Genomic DNA, 19,140 nt, shown 5'->3' on the forward strand with positions numbered 1-19,140 from the left:
ATCAGGACCAGGACAACAAATTAGCCATTTCCAAATAAGGAAGCATTGTTTATGAACCATCACCTGGATAATGATCACTTAAAACAGGAACAGTTTCTCACTATAGAGAAGTGGAGGATAAACAGATCCATTTTACCCTTCAATCATCCTAACCATTCTGCTTGTTAAAGAAGAACCTTAATCCTAAATCATACATATAGAGGTTATCACGCGAGTGTGTTTGTGGATGGTAAATATCCTGCATTAGGAATAAACATTGTATTTAGCGAGCCTTGGCGAGCTAAATACATAGTGTTTATTCCTAATACAGGATATTTACCATCCACAAACACACAAGCGTGATAACCTCTTTATCATATAATGTCATTCTTTAATTCTGTGCTTGAGAATCGCTTTCCCTCTCTCACAAACATTACCGAAACATTGCGAGTTTTCCTGGAATGCGCGCATTAATATTTATTACGTCACAGGGTAAGTGATGTGTCAGTCGGACAATGACAGTAGCCAATATAGTTCCAACTGAAATCTGTTTCTTATAAATCTTATACAGTGGCGAAGCAACATATACGCAAAACAACAATTGTTTTTAATTGCCTTTCGTGGCAATCCATCGGTCTGTCAGCTAGAGTAACTGCCCTTTGTCAAAGGGAAGCTACTCTAACCCTAGTCTATGAGACGTCACGGCCACGGTCAGACGTTGTTGACAGTCGGTCTGTCCTGTCATAACGTTCAGAAGTGTAGTCAGATGTTCACCCAGCGACAAAACGAAACAAGGTAACAATTCAAACATATTTCGGCCAAATCCAACTGTTTTAATTTGTGGAGAAGGTTTCAAGCCGCAGAGGTGAACAAGCACAGATATGGCTACTGATCCCGCTTGGCTAGGCCTCGTGCCCTCGCAAAATTGTTTTGAAATTTATATCTCCAAAGTTGCCCAAACTTATAAAATGCCTTAGCTACGTCACAGTTAGACACTGATTTTCAGTGTATTAGACTGTTCTTTTGATAATGATAGCAATTATCCCTGTAGTTTATCCAGATTCCCGATGGTTAATTCTGACTCGATCGCCGAATGACGAGGGCGACGCCATGTTTGTTTATAAACAGTGAAAGTAGTCCCTACTTGACCTTTGATATTTGCATCTCTATCCGCATATGACCCCAACGGATATCGTTTTTATCCGTTGGCTTTATCCTGCCGAGAAACCTACCCATTATATGATAAAATTAATTACCTGGTGGTTGCAATTTAGGAAATATTTGGGTCCTTGTAACAATCCTAATGATTTAAGGGGTTCCTTGATTCAAACACCACAGAAATAGCCCCCAAGTAGCCCCGGACAACTTAATGTCTAATTCGGATGACGTATTCATTTTATCATTTCATTCCTCATGCTTAGGAAAGAATTGTTTGTCTAAAACCAATATATTTTCCTATGCAAAAAAGAATCGCTATAAATCAGTCATTGTCTACATATTTTAAATTGAAAAAGCAATGTGTCAATTATAGTGAAGCATGAAGACTTTAATCAAGCTGCCTGCCATTAGGTATTTGTGACAGATGTCTATTGAACGGCCGACCTGAAGTTTATGAACATGACAGTGAAGTCACGAGTGGAGGTGATTGTCTCCAGGGTCTTGCAACATGTGACCAACACAACACAGCTATATCTAGGAAAACAAATCTTGGGAATGGGTTGGGATTTCAATCATTGGCCAATCACAGATTATTTATAAGTTACAAAAATATAGTTGAATTTTCCAGGAACACATGTTAAATTATGGGGATTTTTTGGTTGATTTTTTATCATGTTTATGATTTGAATTTTTAAATTCCCAAAATACAAATACTTTATTAAATAGTAAATTATTAATGCATAAATTTGACATACTAATTATTCATTAATATTAATATCAGGTCACTATGTTATTACAGTCCGTCAGGTCACCATGTTGTCACAGTCCATCAGGTCACCATGTTGTCACAGTCCATCAAGTCACCATCAGGTCACTGTCCATCAGGTCACAGACCATCAGGTCTCCATGTTGTCGCAGTCCATCAGGTCACCATGTTGTAATAGACTATCATGTCACCATGTTGTCACAGTCCATCAAGTCACCATGTTGTCACAGTCCATCAGGTCACCATGTGTTGTCACAGTCCATCAGGTCACAATGTTGTCACGGTCCATCAGGTCACCATGTTGTCACAGTCCATCAGGTCACCATATTGTCATAGACCATCAGGTCACCATGTTGTCGCAGTGCACAGGTCATCATGTTATCACTGTCCATCAGGTCAACATGTTGTCACAGTCCATCAGTTCACCATATTGTCATAGACCATCAGGTCACCATGTTGTCGCAGTCCATCAGGTCACCATGTTGTCGCAGTCCATCAGGTCACTGTGTTGTCACAGTTCATCAGGTCACTATGTTGTCACAGTCCATCAGGTCACCATGTTGTCGCAGTCCATCAGGTCACCGTGTCGTCACAGTTCATCAGGTCACCATGTTGTCACTGTCCATCAGGTCACCATGTTGTCACAGTCCATCAGGTCACCGTGTCGTCACAGTCCATCAGGTCACCGTGTCGTCACAGTTCATCAGGTCACCATGTTGTCACAGTCCATCAGGTCACCATGTTGTGGCAGTCCATCAGGTCACCATGTTGTCACAGTCCATCAGGTCACCATGTTGTGGCAGTCCATCAGGTCACCATGTTGTCACAGTCCATCAGGTCACCATGATGTCACAGTCCATCAGGTCACCATGTTGTGGCAGTCCATCAGGTCACCATGTTGTCACAGTCCATCAGGTCAACATGTTGTGGCAGTCCATCAGGTCACCATGTTGTCACAGTCCATCAGGTCACCATGTTGTTGCAGTCCATCAGGTCACCATGTTGTCACAGTCCATCAGGTCACCATGTTGTGGCAGTCCATCAGGTCACCATGTTGTCACAGTCCATCAGGTCACCATGTTGTGGCAGTCCATCAGGTCACCATGTTGTCACAGTCCATCAGGTCACCATGTTGTTGCAGTCCATCAGGTCACTGTGTTGTCCATGTTGTCAGTCCATTGAGTCAGAGTGATGTCACACATAATCAGGCAAAATCATATCTAGACAAAAAACATAAACAAACCCCCTGAAAGCACAACACAAAAGCACAGTTACCCTGGTTGCACACAAGAAGGAAGTGATTAGGTTACCCTAGTTGATGAAGTTGTCCATGCATGACAGTCTCACACAGGCATCGAATCATGCAATACAAACAGGACAAACCAAACAAACAAAACATCAATAACCAATCAGAAATATTCTTATTCCTCAGGAGGCTTTAAATACCGGAAGACCATTCACTCCCAAACCAGTCCCGCAATATAACTATCAGGATCTATTTACCTGCAGCACTTTACAGTGACGCTCAAGCATGTCACAGTACATCCATTGCAATATTGTGCAAACAACACATAAACCATCTCCAAAGGAACTTAGTGTGTTATATAACTTGTTGCTAAGTGTGATGATGTTTGGCTGGTTTAACGCTCCAGTGTGTCCATTGTTGAGGAGTCAATGGCTTGTGAGCAAGACACCAGGACATTGACACTCACACAGCACAGCCTCAGCAAGACTTTCTGGATGCAGTAGATGACTCCCTGAACACCATCTGCTGACCCAATCTATATAATACACTGTCAACACCTGGCTCCAAAATAAATCTGTTGGGTACATTTTCACAACAGATTTAATGATCGACAGAAAACACTAATGGCCATTCTCTGATATTGTGACTGTAGTTAATACCATCCAGTGTCATAAATATAATAGTCACTCAAAAGAAGTTACAATACACCTGATTCTTTATAGTACTATATAGTCATTTAGGTATTAGTTTACATTGACATCAGTTATGGGCAGAAGGTGTTCAGCTTGATATACTGAGCCAAATATCTACAACCATCATGATCAGCAATAGAAACTGACAGTTTTAACCCACCAGTCCTTATAAAGATAACATATAGCGAAACCCTTAAAAGTCCTTATGATACCTTTCCTATTGGACAGTTTGACAAGGGCTGTTGGACGAGGGCCAATTTCTAATGTTCTGTACAGCAGACAGTCTGAATCACCAGCAGGTTTTAGACAAGACTACAGTACCACAGATAAAATATTTGTACTTAATTCAGGTCACCATGTTGTAAGTATATCAGAAAGGCAAACAGTTACATTTTACTGCATCCTCGTCAATTTCAGAAAAGCTTTTGATAGAGATAAGTTATATTCCTCTTAATAACGCAGTCTGTGACTTTAGCCACTAGTCTGCATCCCAAGTCAAGTAAACACCTCTTGGTCAAGTAAGGTTTGCTAATTAAAGTCCATACATTAACACTAAGGTCTACTGAAAATGTTGTCAAGACAGATTCAGGCAAGTAGACTCAAAAGTGTTTGGCAAATACTGAAGAATGGAATACACAATAAAATTAGTACCGGTACTCTCATCTGCAAAATGCATAGCCAAAATCACAGGACCCCCATTGACATCAAAGACTTGTTGTAAAAATGTGAAGGAGACGTATCATTTGGTATTAAATTTAAAAAAATTCCGGTTGATTTTGTCACCTAACGTACCAACATTATTAAGCAAGTTACCAGTGTGGACAACGCGCAGTGTTCCGAGATCAGCTCTTCAGGTGTAGCAATACCTGCATGTGGAAGACAACATGTCGTCGGACTATCATGGCTCCATTCAGATTGCACATTGTGTTTTTCAATTATTGACACAAACAGAAATTTTTATTACTGCTTCCCAGAAGGTCCTCCATATCTCAAGGAAAGTGTGATGTATGCTATACCGTGCAGGACAGAATTGATATACAAGCAACATATCACGATTTGTCATACATGGTCATACCTCGATTAAGAATCTTGCCATTCCATTGGTTAATCCATACCATGTGACGAAACAATACATTTCAATGTAGACCCTGAAATCATGAGACCAACACTGACTTCAAATATTATCACATGATCAGTATTGACCTGTCACATGATGAATACTGATTCGCCTGCTAGAAATCATGTCACGGTTTGCAGCTAAGTTACTGTAATGAAACAGAGGACGGTTAAAAGACTTCTCGAACTTTAAAGTGAATTTTGGTATAACAAAACTAATGATTACTCTTGATAAGGTAAATATGCGGAAACAAGGACCCTTGGACCCGACCCCTTCGGCGGTCTGACTGGACCCAACCACCTTACAGGTTGGGTCCTTGGGACCTTTTTTTGGCATACTGACCTCGTCAAGAGTAAATATTTGTATAATATCAGAGGCTAGCAATGAAATACAAGATGCACATGTGAGCTGTAAACCAGATCAGAACAACAGCATGTATTGCAACAAAGTTGGGCCACTGGAATTGACATGTGATAACAGGTAGTCTGTCAGTCTATCTATCATGTGTGCACTCGTCCAAAGCCCCTTTCTTGTGAAGTGTCTTACGGTCTAGTTAGGTCACCGTCTAAAAGTCCATAAACTAAGACTGATATGTACAGAAAATAATAGCAAACTACACGCTTTTGGCACAGATTGGCCTACTTAGTCCAGATGACAATAAAGGGCAAAGTACGAGCACTGTCATAGCGCAGTGTGATGACTCAACCATTACCTTAATCCTACACCATATTGATATCCAACTACTATTGATCTTAGCCTAATGACAAGCATGGGGACCATCCAGCCAGAAATTTTCAAGGGCAGACTAGCAGAGCCTTAGAAATTCATTTTTTTATGACTAGTGTAAACCTTATTTCACTTGCCTTCAGAGCTTGTAGCTAATCTGGCTATTGAACAAGATCATCTTTACTATGATTAATTTTTCTGTCAGTTTTATTCAGTTGCAATTTGTAGCAAATTGAAGCGTTAGGTTTAAACAGGTTCAGAATTATTAAACTCAAATGTGACGAGTCAATGGGAGCTATCATTGGAGTTTTACATGTCCTCAACAACATTTTGTAGTCTTGGGCTAGCGGACTACTGTGAATTTCGAAGGCTGAAGACTGGCAACCATCACAGTGGAAAGGTGTGACCCAACTCGCCTCCTACAAGGTCACTACAGGGAGGAAACAAAGGCTGCTGTAGAAAAATGAAAAACAATCCTGCAAGGAAAGTCTCCTGTCCTGCATGTTTAACCTGTTGTACGACACATGAAAGCCACATCGTCCTCTGATGTGGAAGCCACCTTGTGTGACACCAGGTGTGTGGGAACCTTGGAGACATGTCAGGGACAGCGTTGTGAGGCCTCTGATCCACAAACGAGTCAGCCACACGACAGCTGACGCCTAATTTCACACCTCACACCAGTGCCTGCATTATCAGACCAGATCACAACCAGAAGCAGCAGAGTGAATTAGCGGGTTTTGTTTAACATGTTTAACGCCACTGTCAGCAATATTAACTAGAGTATGGACTAGACAATCCAGTGATTGATATTATGAGCAACATTCCATGATGCCTGGGTACAATTACCTGAAATAAACTTAGTCAAGAAACCTGACTACATGATCCAATTCTAACCTAGAATCCCTTCAGGGTGTGAGTGAGTTGGGTTTACAACAGCTTTGAGCATTAATTAAGTAATTTAACTGCAAGTCAGCTTAACCTGCTCAACATGGAAAGAAAAGTCAAGAGTCAGCCTTCCAAATTCACACTAGTCTGTAAGCAGGAGTAGCTACAAACTCTGAATACTAGTGAAATAAAGTTTATACCAAGTCTAAAAAAACACCTGAAACCTGCTGTTTGGACACAGTGACCCCAGCAACCTGTTGTTTGGAAACAGTGACCCCAGCAGCCTGCTGTCTGGACACAGCGACCCCAGTAACCTGCTGTCTGGACACAGTGACCCCAGCAACCTGCTGTTTGGACACAGTGACCCCAGCAGCCTGCTGTCTTGACACAGCGACCCCAGCAACCTGCTGTTTGGACACAGTGACCACAGCAGCCTGCTGTCTGGACACAGAGACCCCAGTAACCTGCTGTCTGGACACAGTGACCCCAGCAACCTGCTGTTTGGACACAGCAACTCCAGCAGCCTGCTGTCTGGACACAGTGACCCCAGCAACCTGTTGTTTGGACATAGTGACCCCAGCAATCCTAGCAACCTGCTGTTTGGACACAGTGACCACAGCAATCCTAGCAACCTGCTGTTTGGACACAGTGACCCCAGCAACCTGTTGTTTGGACACAGTGACCCCAGCAGCCTGCTGTCTGGACACAGCGACCCCAGTAACCTGCTGTCTGGACACAGTGACCCCAGCAACCTGCTGTTTGGACACAGCAACTCCAGCAGCCTGCTGTCTGGACACAGTGACCCCAGCAACCTGTTGTTTGGACATAGTGACCCCGGAATCCTAGCAACCTGCTGTTTGGAAACAGTGACCCCAGCAACCTGCTATCTGGACACAGCGACCCCAGCAACCTGCTGTTTGGACACAGCAACCCCAGCAGCCTGCTGTCTGGACACAGTGACCCCAGCAGCCTGTTGTTTGGACACAGTGACCCCAGCAACCTATGGTTTGGACACAGTGACCCCAGCAACCTGCTGTCTGGACACAGCGACCCCGACAACCAGCTGTTTGGACACAGCAACCCCGGCAGCCTGCTGTCTGGACACAGCAACCCCAGCAGCCTGTTGTTTGGACACAGTGACCCCAGCAATCCTAGCAACCTGCTGTTTGGACACAGCAAACCCAGCAACCTGCTGTCTGGACACAGTGACCCCAGCAACCTGCTGTTTGGACACAGTGACCCCAGCAACCTGCTGTTTGGACACAACAACCCAAGTAACCTGCTGTTTGGACACAGCGACCCCAGTAACCTGCTGTTTGGACACAGCAACCCCAGCAACCTGCTGTTTGGACACAGCAACTCCAGCAACCTGCTGTTTGGACACAGCAACCCTAGCAACCTGCTGTTTGGACACAACAACCCCAGCAACCTGCTGTCTGGACACAGCAACCCGACGGTTATCAGCTCTTACCTGGTAACACCCTCCTGACAACAGACCAGGCACTTGCACTGGACCAACACACACCAACTTTATGGGGACACCTCAAACACACCTAGGTGATAGCCCTAATTAGTGGTGTTTAACTCGTTACCTTGAAGCATACCAACAGCATCCCTTCAAGAAACATACCAACATACCATCAGTGAATCTACTTGCAGCATACCTACCGCATCCCTTCAAGAAACATACCAACATACAATTGATGAGTCTAACTGAAGCATACCCACAGCATCCCTTCAAGAAACATACCAACATACTATCGGTGAGTCTACCTGAAGTATACCAACAGCATCCCTTCAAGAAACATACCAGCATATGATTGATGAGTCTACTTGAAGCATACCAACAGCATCCCTTCAAGAACATACCAACATACCATTGGTGAGTCTACCTGAAGTATACCCACAGCATCCCTTTAAGAAACATACCAACTTACCATCGTTGAGTCTTCTTGAAGTAAACCCACATATCTCTTCAAGAATGTACCATCGATGAGGTTACTTGAAGCAAACCCACAGCATCCCTTCAAGAAACATACCAACATACCATCGGTAAGTCTACCTGAAGCATACCAACAGCATCCCTTCAAGAAACATACCAACATACCATCGGTGACTCTACCTGAAGCATACCAACAGCATCCCTTCAAGAAACATACCAACATACCATCGGTGACTCTACCTGAAGCATACCAACAGCATCCCTTCAAGAAACATACCAACATACCATCGGTGACTCTACCTGAAGCATACCAACAGCATCCCTTCAAGAAACATACAAACATACCATCAGTGCGTCTACCTGAAGCATACCAACACAGCGGTAGAAACTAACATTTTTGGACCACTAGTCCTTATAATGATAATGTATAGCAAAACCCTTAAAAATGGCAAATGTCTACTAGTCCTTATGATACCTTAACTATTGGGCAGTTTGGCAAGGACTACAGGACTAGTGCCAATTTCTAACCCTGCCAACAGCATCCCTTCAAGAAACATACCAACATACCATCAGTGACTCTACCTGAAGCATACCAACAGCATCCCTTCAAGAACATACCAACATACCATTGGTGAGTCTACTTGAAGCATACCAACAGCATCCCTTCAAGAACATACCAACATACCATTGGTGAGTCTACTTGAAGCATACCCACAGCATCCCTTCAAGAACATACCAACATACCATTGATGAGCCTACTTGAAGCATACCCACATCACTTCATGAACATACCATTGGTGAGTTTACCTGTAGCATTACCACATATCCCTTCAAGAACATACCAACATACCATCGGTGAGTCTACTTGAACATACCCACATATCCCTTCAAGAACATACCAACATACCATTGGTGAGTCTACCTGAAGCATACCCACAGCAATCCTTCAAAAACATACCAACAAACGATTGATGAGTCTACTTGAACATACCCACATATCCCTTCAAGAACATACCATCGATGAATTTACCTGTAGCATACCCACAGCATCCCTTCAGGACATACCAACATACCATTGATGAGCCTACTTGAAGCATACCCACATATCACTTCATGAACATATCATTGGTGAGTTTACCTGTAGCATTACCACATATCCCTTCAAGAACATACCATCGGTGAGTCTACTTGACGCATACCCACAGCATTCCTTCAAAAACATATCATCATACCATCGATGAGCACAGGTAGCTGGGAGCAACCCACTCTAACCCAGAATCCCCATGAGGTGAAACATATCAAAGGCTAGCCTTTTCGAAGTATAAACTTGTAAAGAGTACAAAAGACACAGAAGCAGAAGCTACTATCAACTGTGCATCTGCTGAAAGATTACCATTGGTTCCTGAAACATACCAACTTAGCATGTGCTTCTACATATCCCTATTAGAGCTGCAAAAACATACCCACAGTGAGTCGGCTTGAAGCATGCACCTGTGGAGGTGTGCGTACATCCAGCACTATGTGAATATGAAGTCACTCAATAGAACCTGCAACACAGTCTCTCCAGCCATGCATGTCGACAGACACGTGCAAGCATAACCGCAAAACATGCAGCTGACATCCTGCAAAGGACATTATTTCTTCCAACATGTCACAAAAAAAACTAAGGCGAATGAAGACTTGAGAAGGTATTTTCTACAGGTGACACCAGGGACTCCTTCGTCCCCACACAGATTGTCCTCAACAGCCACTGCATTGTCCTCACAGTCAATAGGTACTCTTGTAACAGTTTCCACTCTCACTGATGTATTCTAGCCTCATACACAGGTAATACATTATACCTGGGCAGGTAACACATTGTAACACGCCGTGATCTTGCATAATCAATCTATTTTGGAATACTGGCTTTCCACCAGGGTGAATAGGGTCAAATCAAAGGCTGACTTCATATGCAAGGGAAATGTTGCATCAGCCACACAGGTAAGGAAAGGAACATTTCAAATGTGCAAATAAAATCTTGATGAAATATAATGTTATGAAAGTTTATGTATTTCAGTAGTTAAAATACATACACTCTGTAAAATACATTCTATAACAAAAAGTATTCTGAAAAATAGGTTATTAACGACCCCTGAAGACTCGATTATTTACAGACTGCCGTCACATAGCTGGAATATTGCTGAATGCTGCATTATACAACAAACAAACATTATTAGCATGTCACTAGAAATGTATAGCTTGGGGTTAAAAAGGTTTTACGGTGCTTTTAGCATTATTCTAACAATATCACGATGGGGGAAACCAGAAAAGTTTTGGGTTAAGGGTTCCGGATTAACAGGAGTAGTAGGCCATGCTAGACGGGTGTATGTTGTCTGAAGTCAGAAGTAATTTATTCAATGACAACTACATCAGCCTAGACTGACTCATAATCAGACAGACTGGTGCCAACTGAGACTAGGAGGCATCAGTGTCTCCACCAACACCCATCTCGGCCACCCACTGGGAGGCATCAGTGTCACCACCAACACCCATCTCGGCCACCCACTGAGAGGCATCAGTGTCACCACCAACACCCATCTCGGCCACCCACTGAGAGGCATCAGTGTCTCCACCAATACCCATCTCGGCCACCCACTGAGAGGCATCAGTGTCACCACCAACACCCATCTCGGCCACCCACTGAGAGGCATCAGTGTCTCCACCAATACCCATCTCGGCCACCCACTGAGAGGCATCAGTGTCTCCACCAACACCCATCTCGGCCACCCACTGAGAGGCATCAGTGTCACCACCTATACCCATCTCGGCCACCCACTGAGAGGCATCAGTGTCTCCACCAACACCCATCTCGGCCACCCACTGAGAGGCATCAGTGTCACCACCAACACCCATCTCGGCCACCCACTGAGAGGCATCAGTGTTACCACCAATACCCATCTCAGCCACCCACTGAGAACTAAAAGGCATCAGTGTCATCACCAACACCCATCTCGGCCACCCACTGAGAGGCATCAGTATCTCCACCAATACCCATCTCAGCCACCCACTGAGAGGCATCAGTGTCTCCACCAACACCCATCTCGGCCACCCACTGAGAGTCATCAGTGTCTCCACCAACACCTATCTCGGCCACCCACTGAGAACTAGGAGGCATCAGTGTCACCACCAATACCCATCTCGGCCACCCACTGAGAACTAGGAGGCATCAGTGTCTCCACCAACACCTATCTCGGCCACCCACTGAGAGGCATCAGTATCTCCACCAGTACCCATCTCGGCCACCCACTGAGAGGCATCAGTGTCACCACCAATACCAATCTCAGCCACCCACTGAGAGGCATCAGTGTCTCCACCAATACCCATCTCGGCCACCCACTGAGAGGCATCAGTGTCTCCACCAACACCTATCTCGGCCACCCAATGAGAACTAGGAGGCATCAGTGTCTCCACCAATACCCATCTCGGCCACCCACTGAGAACTAGGAGGCATCAGTGTCACCACCAATACCCATCTCAGCCACCCACTGAGAGGCATCAGTGTCACCACCAATACCCATCTCGGCCACCCACTGAGAGGCATCAGTGTTACCACCAATACCCATCTCAGCCACCCACTGAGAACTAAAAGGCATCAGTGTCACCACCAACGCCCATCTCGGCCACCCACTGAGAACTAGGAGGCATCAGTGTCACCACCAACACCCATCTCGGCCTCCCACTGAGAGGCATCAGTGTCACCACCAATACCCATCTCGGCCACCCACTGAGAGGCATCAGTGTTACCACCAATACCCATCTCAGCCACCCACTGAGAACAAGGAGGCATCAGTGTCACCACCAACACCCATCTCAGCCACCCACTGAGAACAAGGAGGCATCAGTGTCTCCACCAACACCCATCTCGGCCACCCACTGAGAGGCATCAGTGTCACCACCAACACCCATCTCGGCCACCCACTGAGAACTAGGAGGCATCAGTGTCTCCACCAACACCTATCTCGGCCACCCACTGAGAGGCATCAGTATCTCCACCAGTACCCATCTCGGCCACCCACTGAGAGGCATCAGTGTCACCACCAATACCAATCTCAGCCACCCACTGAGAGGCATCAGTGTCTCCACCAATACCCATCTCGGCCACCCACTGAGAGGCATCAGTGTCTCCACCAACACCTATCTCGGCCACCCAATGAGAACTAGGAGGCATCAGTGTCTCCACCAATACCCATCTCGGCCACCCACTGAGAACTAGGAGGCATCAGTGTCACCACCAATACCCATCTCAGCCACCCACTGAGAGGCATCAGTGTCACCACCAATACCCATCTCGGCCACCCACTGAGAGGCATCAGTGTTACCACCAATACCCATCTCAGCCACCCACTGAGAACTAAAAGGCATCAGTGTCACCACCAACGCCCATCTCGGCCACCCACTGAGAACTAGGAGGCATCAGTGTCACCACCAACACCCATCTCGGCCTCCCACTGAGAGGCATCAGTGTCACCACCAATACCCATCTCGGCCACCCACTGAGAGGCATCAGTGTTACCACCAATACCCATCTCAGCCACCCACTGAGAACAAGGAGGCATCAGTGTCACCACCAACACCCATCTCAGCCACCCACTGAGAACAAGGAGGCATCAGTGTCTCCACCAACACCCATCTCGGCCACCCACTGAGAGGCATCAGTGTCACCACCAACACCCATCTCGGCCACCCACTGAGAACAAGGAGGCATCAGTGTCTCCACCAATACCCATCTCGGCCACCCACTGAGAACTAGGAGGCATCAGTGTCTCCACCAATACCCATCTCGGCCACCCACTGAGAACTAGGAGGCATCAGTGTCACCACTAATCTGTAGCCATGACAACTTGTGTCTGAAGTCACTTACCTATCTGCTGGGGTAAAGTTCAAATTGAACCAACACATGCTGTTTGGCAGGGCAGGTTACTGATACAACCAGCAGAGATAAGGGTCACCATTAATCCCTGGCAATGCTGCACCGACTGTCCTTCCACAAGCATGACACAGCAGGACCAAGTCAGCCGTAGATGTGAGTGAGTGAGTATGGTTTTACGCTGCTTTTAGCAATATTCCAGCAATATCATGGCGGGGGACACCAGAAATGGGCTTCACACATTGAACCCATGTTGGGAACTGAACCCAGGTCTTCGGCGTGAAGAGCAAACGCTTTAACCACTATGCAACCCGACCGCTCCACAGCGGTAGCAAAACACAGCCTTAAAGTTGTCAAATGTTTGTTTGTTTGTTGTTTAACGCTGCACTCAGCAATATTCAAGCTACATGACACTGCTCTGTAAATAATCGAGTTGGGACCAGAGAATCCAGTGATTGACAACATGAGCATCGATCCACGCAATTGGGATACGATTACATGCATCAACGAAGTCAGCGAGTCTGACCACCCGATCCCGTTACGACATTCATAGTGGCATTTTACGGCAAGCATGGGTTGCTGAAGACCTTTTCTACCCTGAATCTTCAAATGAGACGCATCACACATACCATGAAAATTCAAAAACAAATTCAATACATACAACGACCAGAATGCTTGAAATTATTACTATGAGCCGATCTCCACAGGACAATTTCTATTCCAAATATTTTACAACCATGTTGACCAACAATTTCTCATTTCAGTGATTGCTTGAGACGATCTGAGCACGTAATGGTGACCAATTCTGTCCTTGAAATGCTGCTTTCAGTGTTTTAGAATATCATGGCATGTCAACTTGATGAGGGAGACATGACAAACTGCCCTTCAGATCTGGGTCAGAATTGGTTCTTAGCAACCAATGCTTGGGGAAGAGGTTACTAACAGGCAGGCAGCCAAGTCGATGTAATCAACCATGTATATCTGTAATATACCCCATGAAGGGGATAAGTGTCGCCCTACATCCACCATCAGTCACAGGAAACTTGTGGCGATATGGCTCATTAAACAAACTGAAGAAAAGAATTCAAGATTTCAGAGATGGCACAGTTTCACCAAGCAAACTTTGGCCTTTTATAGTTTACTATACCCCACTTCCAGCTCGTTGCCATGGTACACCTCCACTTTCGCCTGATACACCTCCACTTTCACCTGATACACCTCCACTTTCACCTGAGACACCTCCACTTTCACCTGATACACCTCCACTTTCACCTGATACACCTCCACTTTCACCTGAGACACCTCCACTTTCACCTGAGACACATCCACTTTCACCTGATACACCTCCACTTTCACCTGATACACCTCCACTTTCGCCTGATACACCTCCACTTGATACACCTCCACTTTCACCTGAGACACCTCCACTTTCGCCTGATACACCTCTACTTTCGCCTGATACACCTCCACTTTCACCTGAGACACATACACTTTCACCTGATACACCTCCACTTTCACCTGATACACCTCCACTTTTGCCTGATACACCTCCACTTTCACCTGATACACCTCCACTTTCACCTGAGACACCTCCACTTTCGCCTGATACACCTCTACTTTCGCCTGATACACCTCCACTTTCACCTGAGACACATACACTTTCACCTGAGACACCTCCACTTTTGGCTGACACACCTAAAGTTTTGCCACGATACACCTGCACTTTTGCCTCATACACCAACACTTTTGGCTAACATGCCTACACGTTTGGCTGATGCACCTCCACTTTTCTACCAACTGATAACTAGGTAGGTGTTGAGTTGTTATCTCAGCACTCGAACATGTAAAATCAAATATTTCAGAATTACAAATTATGTGGGGCTGGATCTGACTCTTAGGGGAATAACTTTGTGTATATCAGCCTTCAGGCCAGACACGCAACACATGTGCCAGCAGGACTGAGATGAATGAAATACTATTTAAAAGCTATTTATATTTCTGAACCCTGACCTATTCAATGAACATTTTACAGACTCTTTCACCTTAAGACTGTGTGTCGCAAAAACAGTCGCGCAGGATACTGGAAAATTGCGTGACCATATTCAGCAGAGGAGTGTCAATTGCCATTGTATTAGAAGTCACTTATGAACGACATATTCCAAATGACAGAATTACATGCTTTACAATGAAACAACAGTACCTAAATTTGATGCATTTTTCATCAAAGTATCGAAGATTGAAAATTACTGCTACTACCGAAACTGTGGCTTATTGAAAATGGCGACGGTTTGGGCTCAAGTGCAACAGGCACAGGTCATGTTAAAAAACTTAATATTGAAAATATGACCAACTGCAACTAAATGCTTAAGTTTGCACGTATCAAATCAAAATCTGAATTTGGAGAGAAACTGAAATGAAAATCAAACGAATATTTTGGGCAGGAATTGGTATTCAAAGAATTGGAAAACAAAATTGCTTCCAACATTCAGTCAAGTAAACACCCCCATGGCAAAGTTGTTAGGATAGAAATAGAGAGTACACTCCTTCCTTCAGAAAGGATCTATGAATATTCATTTGCAGATCTTGATGGTTGTACGTACCACATGTTGCCTTGTTAGTGTTTTTAGGTTCAGGCTCAACCCTGCACTTGTCAAGTGATCAAAATTTGCATGCATTTTGAAACTTTACACGCGTTTCTTTTTTTCTTGATTTCTGATAGGATTAAAGTGACCAAAATGATAAGTTTGGAGAAGTAGAGCACTATGATTTGCACTACCAAAGGGTTTGTGTTCTAAAATAATTAACACTCGTCTTGTGGATCGGGGTCAACAATGTTGCCCACCCCACAATTGTCAGCTGATGCCAGATCTCAGCAGATTACTAGCTGAGCAAACAGGAACATATTTTGATATACTTACGTTTTTTGGATACAATTTTCATTTAAAGCATTTATTGTTACTTGACATAATATGTTTTTTCTATTTTCTGGTATGTTTGATGATCGCATGTCTAAATGTACAATTAAAAATTGACTTCCACTTTGTGTGAGTTCATTGGAGTATGAACCTTCATAAAAGTGAAGGCCAAACTCTATGAACATCTGGAGCTTGCGGCAACATTCATACAATATTTGCCCTCACTCTATGAAGGTTCTTACTCTAATGAACTCACGCATAATGTCACAAAGTCAATTCTCCGAACTTTTTCGGAGATGAACGTTATGTTCGTTAATGAACCTGTGGCAGTTACATGTGTTAGTCATCATTGATCACTTGGCCGATCATTGAAACATGTGTCAAATAGATACTAAGGTAAATTCATATATTGCTGTATACTGTCACTGTCAGCCTAGACATGGATCGAGTCGATACTACGATATTTTGGATGTGCATTTCTTCGTTGTGTTCACTAAGGAAGGGTCATAGAGAGAATATTAGTGAACGATGATGCAGTCAAACTCTCGGATGTATCTCCGCAGGACTGTGGAAGTAGTCCATCAGTGTTTACGTCAAACAGTGTCGTCCATACACTTATGAATGTCAATTTTGCGGTCATTTGACTGCCTTGTAGTCCAATGGAAAAGCTGTATATCATGTAAACTTCACATTAAAAAAATTATTGCAAGATAAACACAATCTTCATCATATTTATATTTTTCTTAATTGAAAAGATAAATGCACAAAAGTCATTAAAAGCTCTTTATATTCTAATTTCAAGTTTTGTTTTGAGTGTTCTTGTAAAGTAACTCAAAATATATAGTCTTGCCAAGAAGCAATATTTAAGAACATGACAGCTTCAGATACTTTGAGTGTTTGATCATGTTGATAGCGGCACACCCTCCTCACACCCCTCTAACTTACACTAATACTTTAACCTTAAACATCTGTTGATATGGTGTCAATGACATGGACGTCAAGGTCGTCTGAAGAGCTGTATTCCATACAGGTGGCTTTTTCTCAATCAGTGGGAAAATCACAAAAATACAAATTCTTTTTTTCCCAGTATTGTTGACATGGTGGTCAAAAGACCCACACATATAATTACACTGACACACAGACACAATGACACACAGACACAATGACACACAGCAGGTTTTCCCCTTATCCAAGTTATCTGTGTAGCCGGCCAAGTGACCATAAAACGACACAGCTTGATGGCCGGTAATTATTGGCAAGAAGTCTACAGTAGACACGACCTCTCACAAGTTAACCTGAAGCTTGAGACAGAGACCATATATCGGTATATGTCTCTGCTTCAGACAACCAAATTCCCGCAGGGCTTAAACTGTTAGCAAACTTTTCATGTATCAGCAAATATGTAAAATATTAAACCTATAACAAGGTTATGGCATTGTAAATTCATAACCATTTTCTATGTTCTATTTCTGTTATCGTTTAAACATTTTCAAATAAATAAAGTGAGAATAAAATTAAATACAATCAATAATAAGCGAAACACAACATGAACATGATTAAAAATCACTTATAAACAAATATGTTCTACATAGTCAATGAAATAATCAGTTTGTGGCCCCATCGTGGACCCTGGTAAGTTCTCAACAAATAACCATTGCAACACAAGTGGCCTACCCTTTGGTAAATCTATGTTAAGACCTTGCCTGCTTGAAGGGTAGGGTTCTCGCAATGTCGCAATACAGCTGACGGATGTGACTTGCTGCTAGGAACAAGTCAAACTGACGTGCATACCTGTCGTGTCTCATATTATATTTACCTGTTGTACATTAGCGATGTGTTCCCGGATACAACAGGATACACACACTCACATACTCACTTCACCATGTTCACTCATTCACTTCACTCAAGTACAACTGACAGTGGTTAACAATCCTGGGAGACAACAATGACTTCTCATCCATATGCACACCTAAAACAACTTACTGCTGCTCCTTTTGTGCACATAACAATGTGATACATTTCCGATGAAAGCCTTTCTGAACATACACACACTGAACTACTGCCATCAGCCTCACACACCATTGTCTTCTCATGTCTACCAACCACAAACAGCTTGAATACAAATTTCAATAAAGTAATTGCAAGCATCACCATAAACACAATGAAGACTTGACAATAGTTTCAATTAGTTCAATTTTTCTAAATCAAGGGATCCTATTAATAAAATTTCCATGACAAATGGTGTGTTTGATAGATACTACTACTGCCACAACTACTGTACAGATAGCACTTGGCATGCCTGCTGTAGATGCTCAACCTGTCATTTAATCAGTCATAACATTGGGATACTATTTGGAAACAAGCAGGGGATGAAGTGCACTGCCTCATTCCCACCCTGTCCATCTGAACATGCATCGTTACCATGGTTACTGTATTCTACACATAGTTGAATACCATAAATGTGAGTAAAATTGAAATTCAATCAGTCGCTTAGTACTCATGGGAATGTTGACGGTCAGAAGGATATCTTTATCAAAGGATCAATGTTATTTCTTGACAAACATGACCATACACATGCTACATAGATAATAATAACACAAGCTGTGCTAGGTTATATATGTGTGAAGTGAGTGAGTACGTTACCATATTTGCCATATTAAGCACCCTGCTTCAATAAGCGCAATTACCAGAGCCAAACTGTGATTCACCAGAAGAATAACTACTGTCTTTTTTTGTGTGTTATATTTTGAAAGCTGTCTGGACAGAGCCAATAGCATCAAACTAGACCAAGACTCATGACATTTTGTT

General features: G+C 43.6%; 1 protein-coding gene across 13 annotated transcripts in view; it reads right to left on the minus strand.

Annotated features, from left to right (window-relative positions):
* The window catches only part of LOC124149904 (anion exchange protein 2-like), a 117,940-nt gene that overhangs the window by 58,562 nt on the left and 40,238 nt on the right, over positions 1–19,140 (minus strand). The window contains exon 1 of one of the 13 annotated variants that reach the window (XM_048381934.1): positions 18,007–18,116. The exons of 11 other annotated variants lie outside the window; for them this stretch is intronic. The gene's annotated coding sequence lies outside the window, so the exon portion shown is untranslated. Of the gene's footprint in view, positions 1–9,974; positions 9,998–18,006; positions 18,117–19,140 lie in introns of those variants that run through there. One more of the 13 variants, XM_048381935.1, reaches the window with a different exon arrangement.

This window comes from Haliotis rufescens, unplaced genomic scaffold, assembly GCF_023055435.1.
Source record: "Haliotis rufescens isolate VD_foot unplaced genomic scaffold, xgHalRufe1.0.p SCAF_4, whole genome shotgun sequence".
In the NCBI taxonomy this organism is placed as follows: domain Eukaryota; kingdom Metazoa; phylum Mollusca; class Gastropoda; order Lepetellida; family Haliotidae; genus Haliotis; species Haliotis rufescens.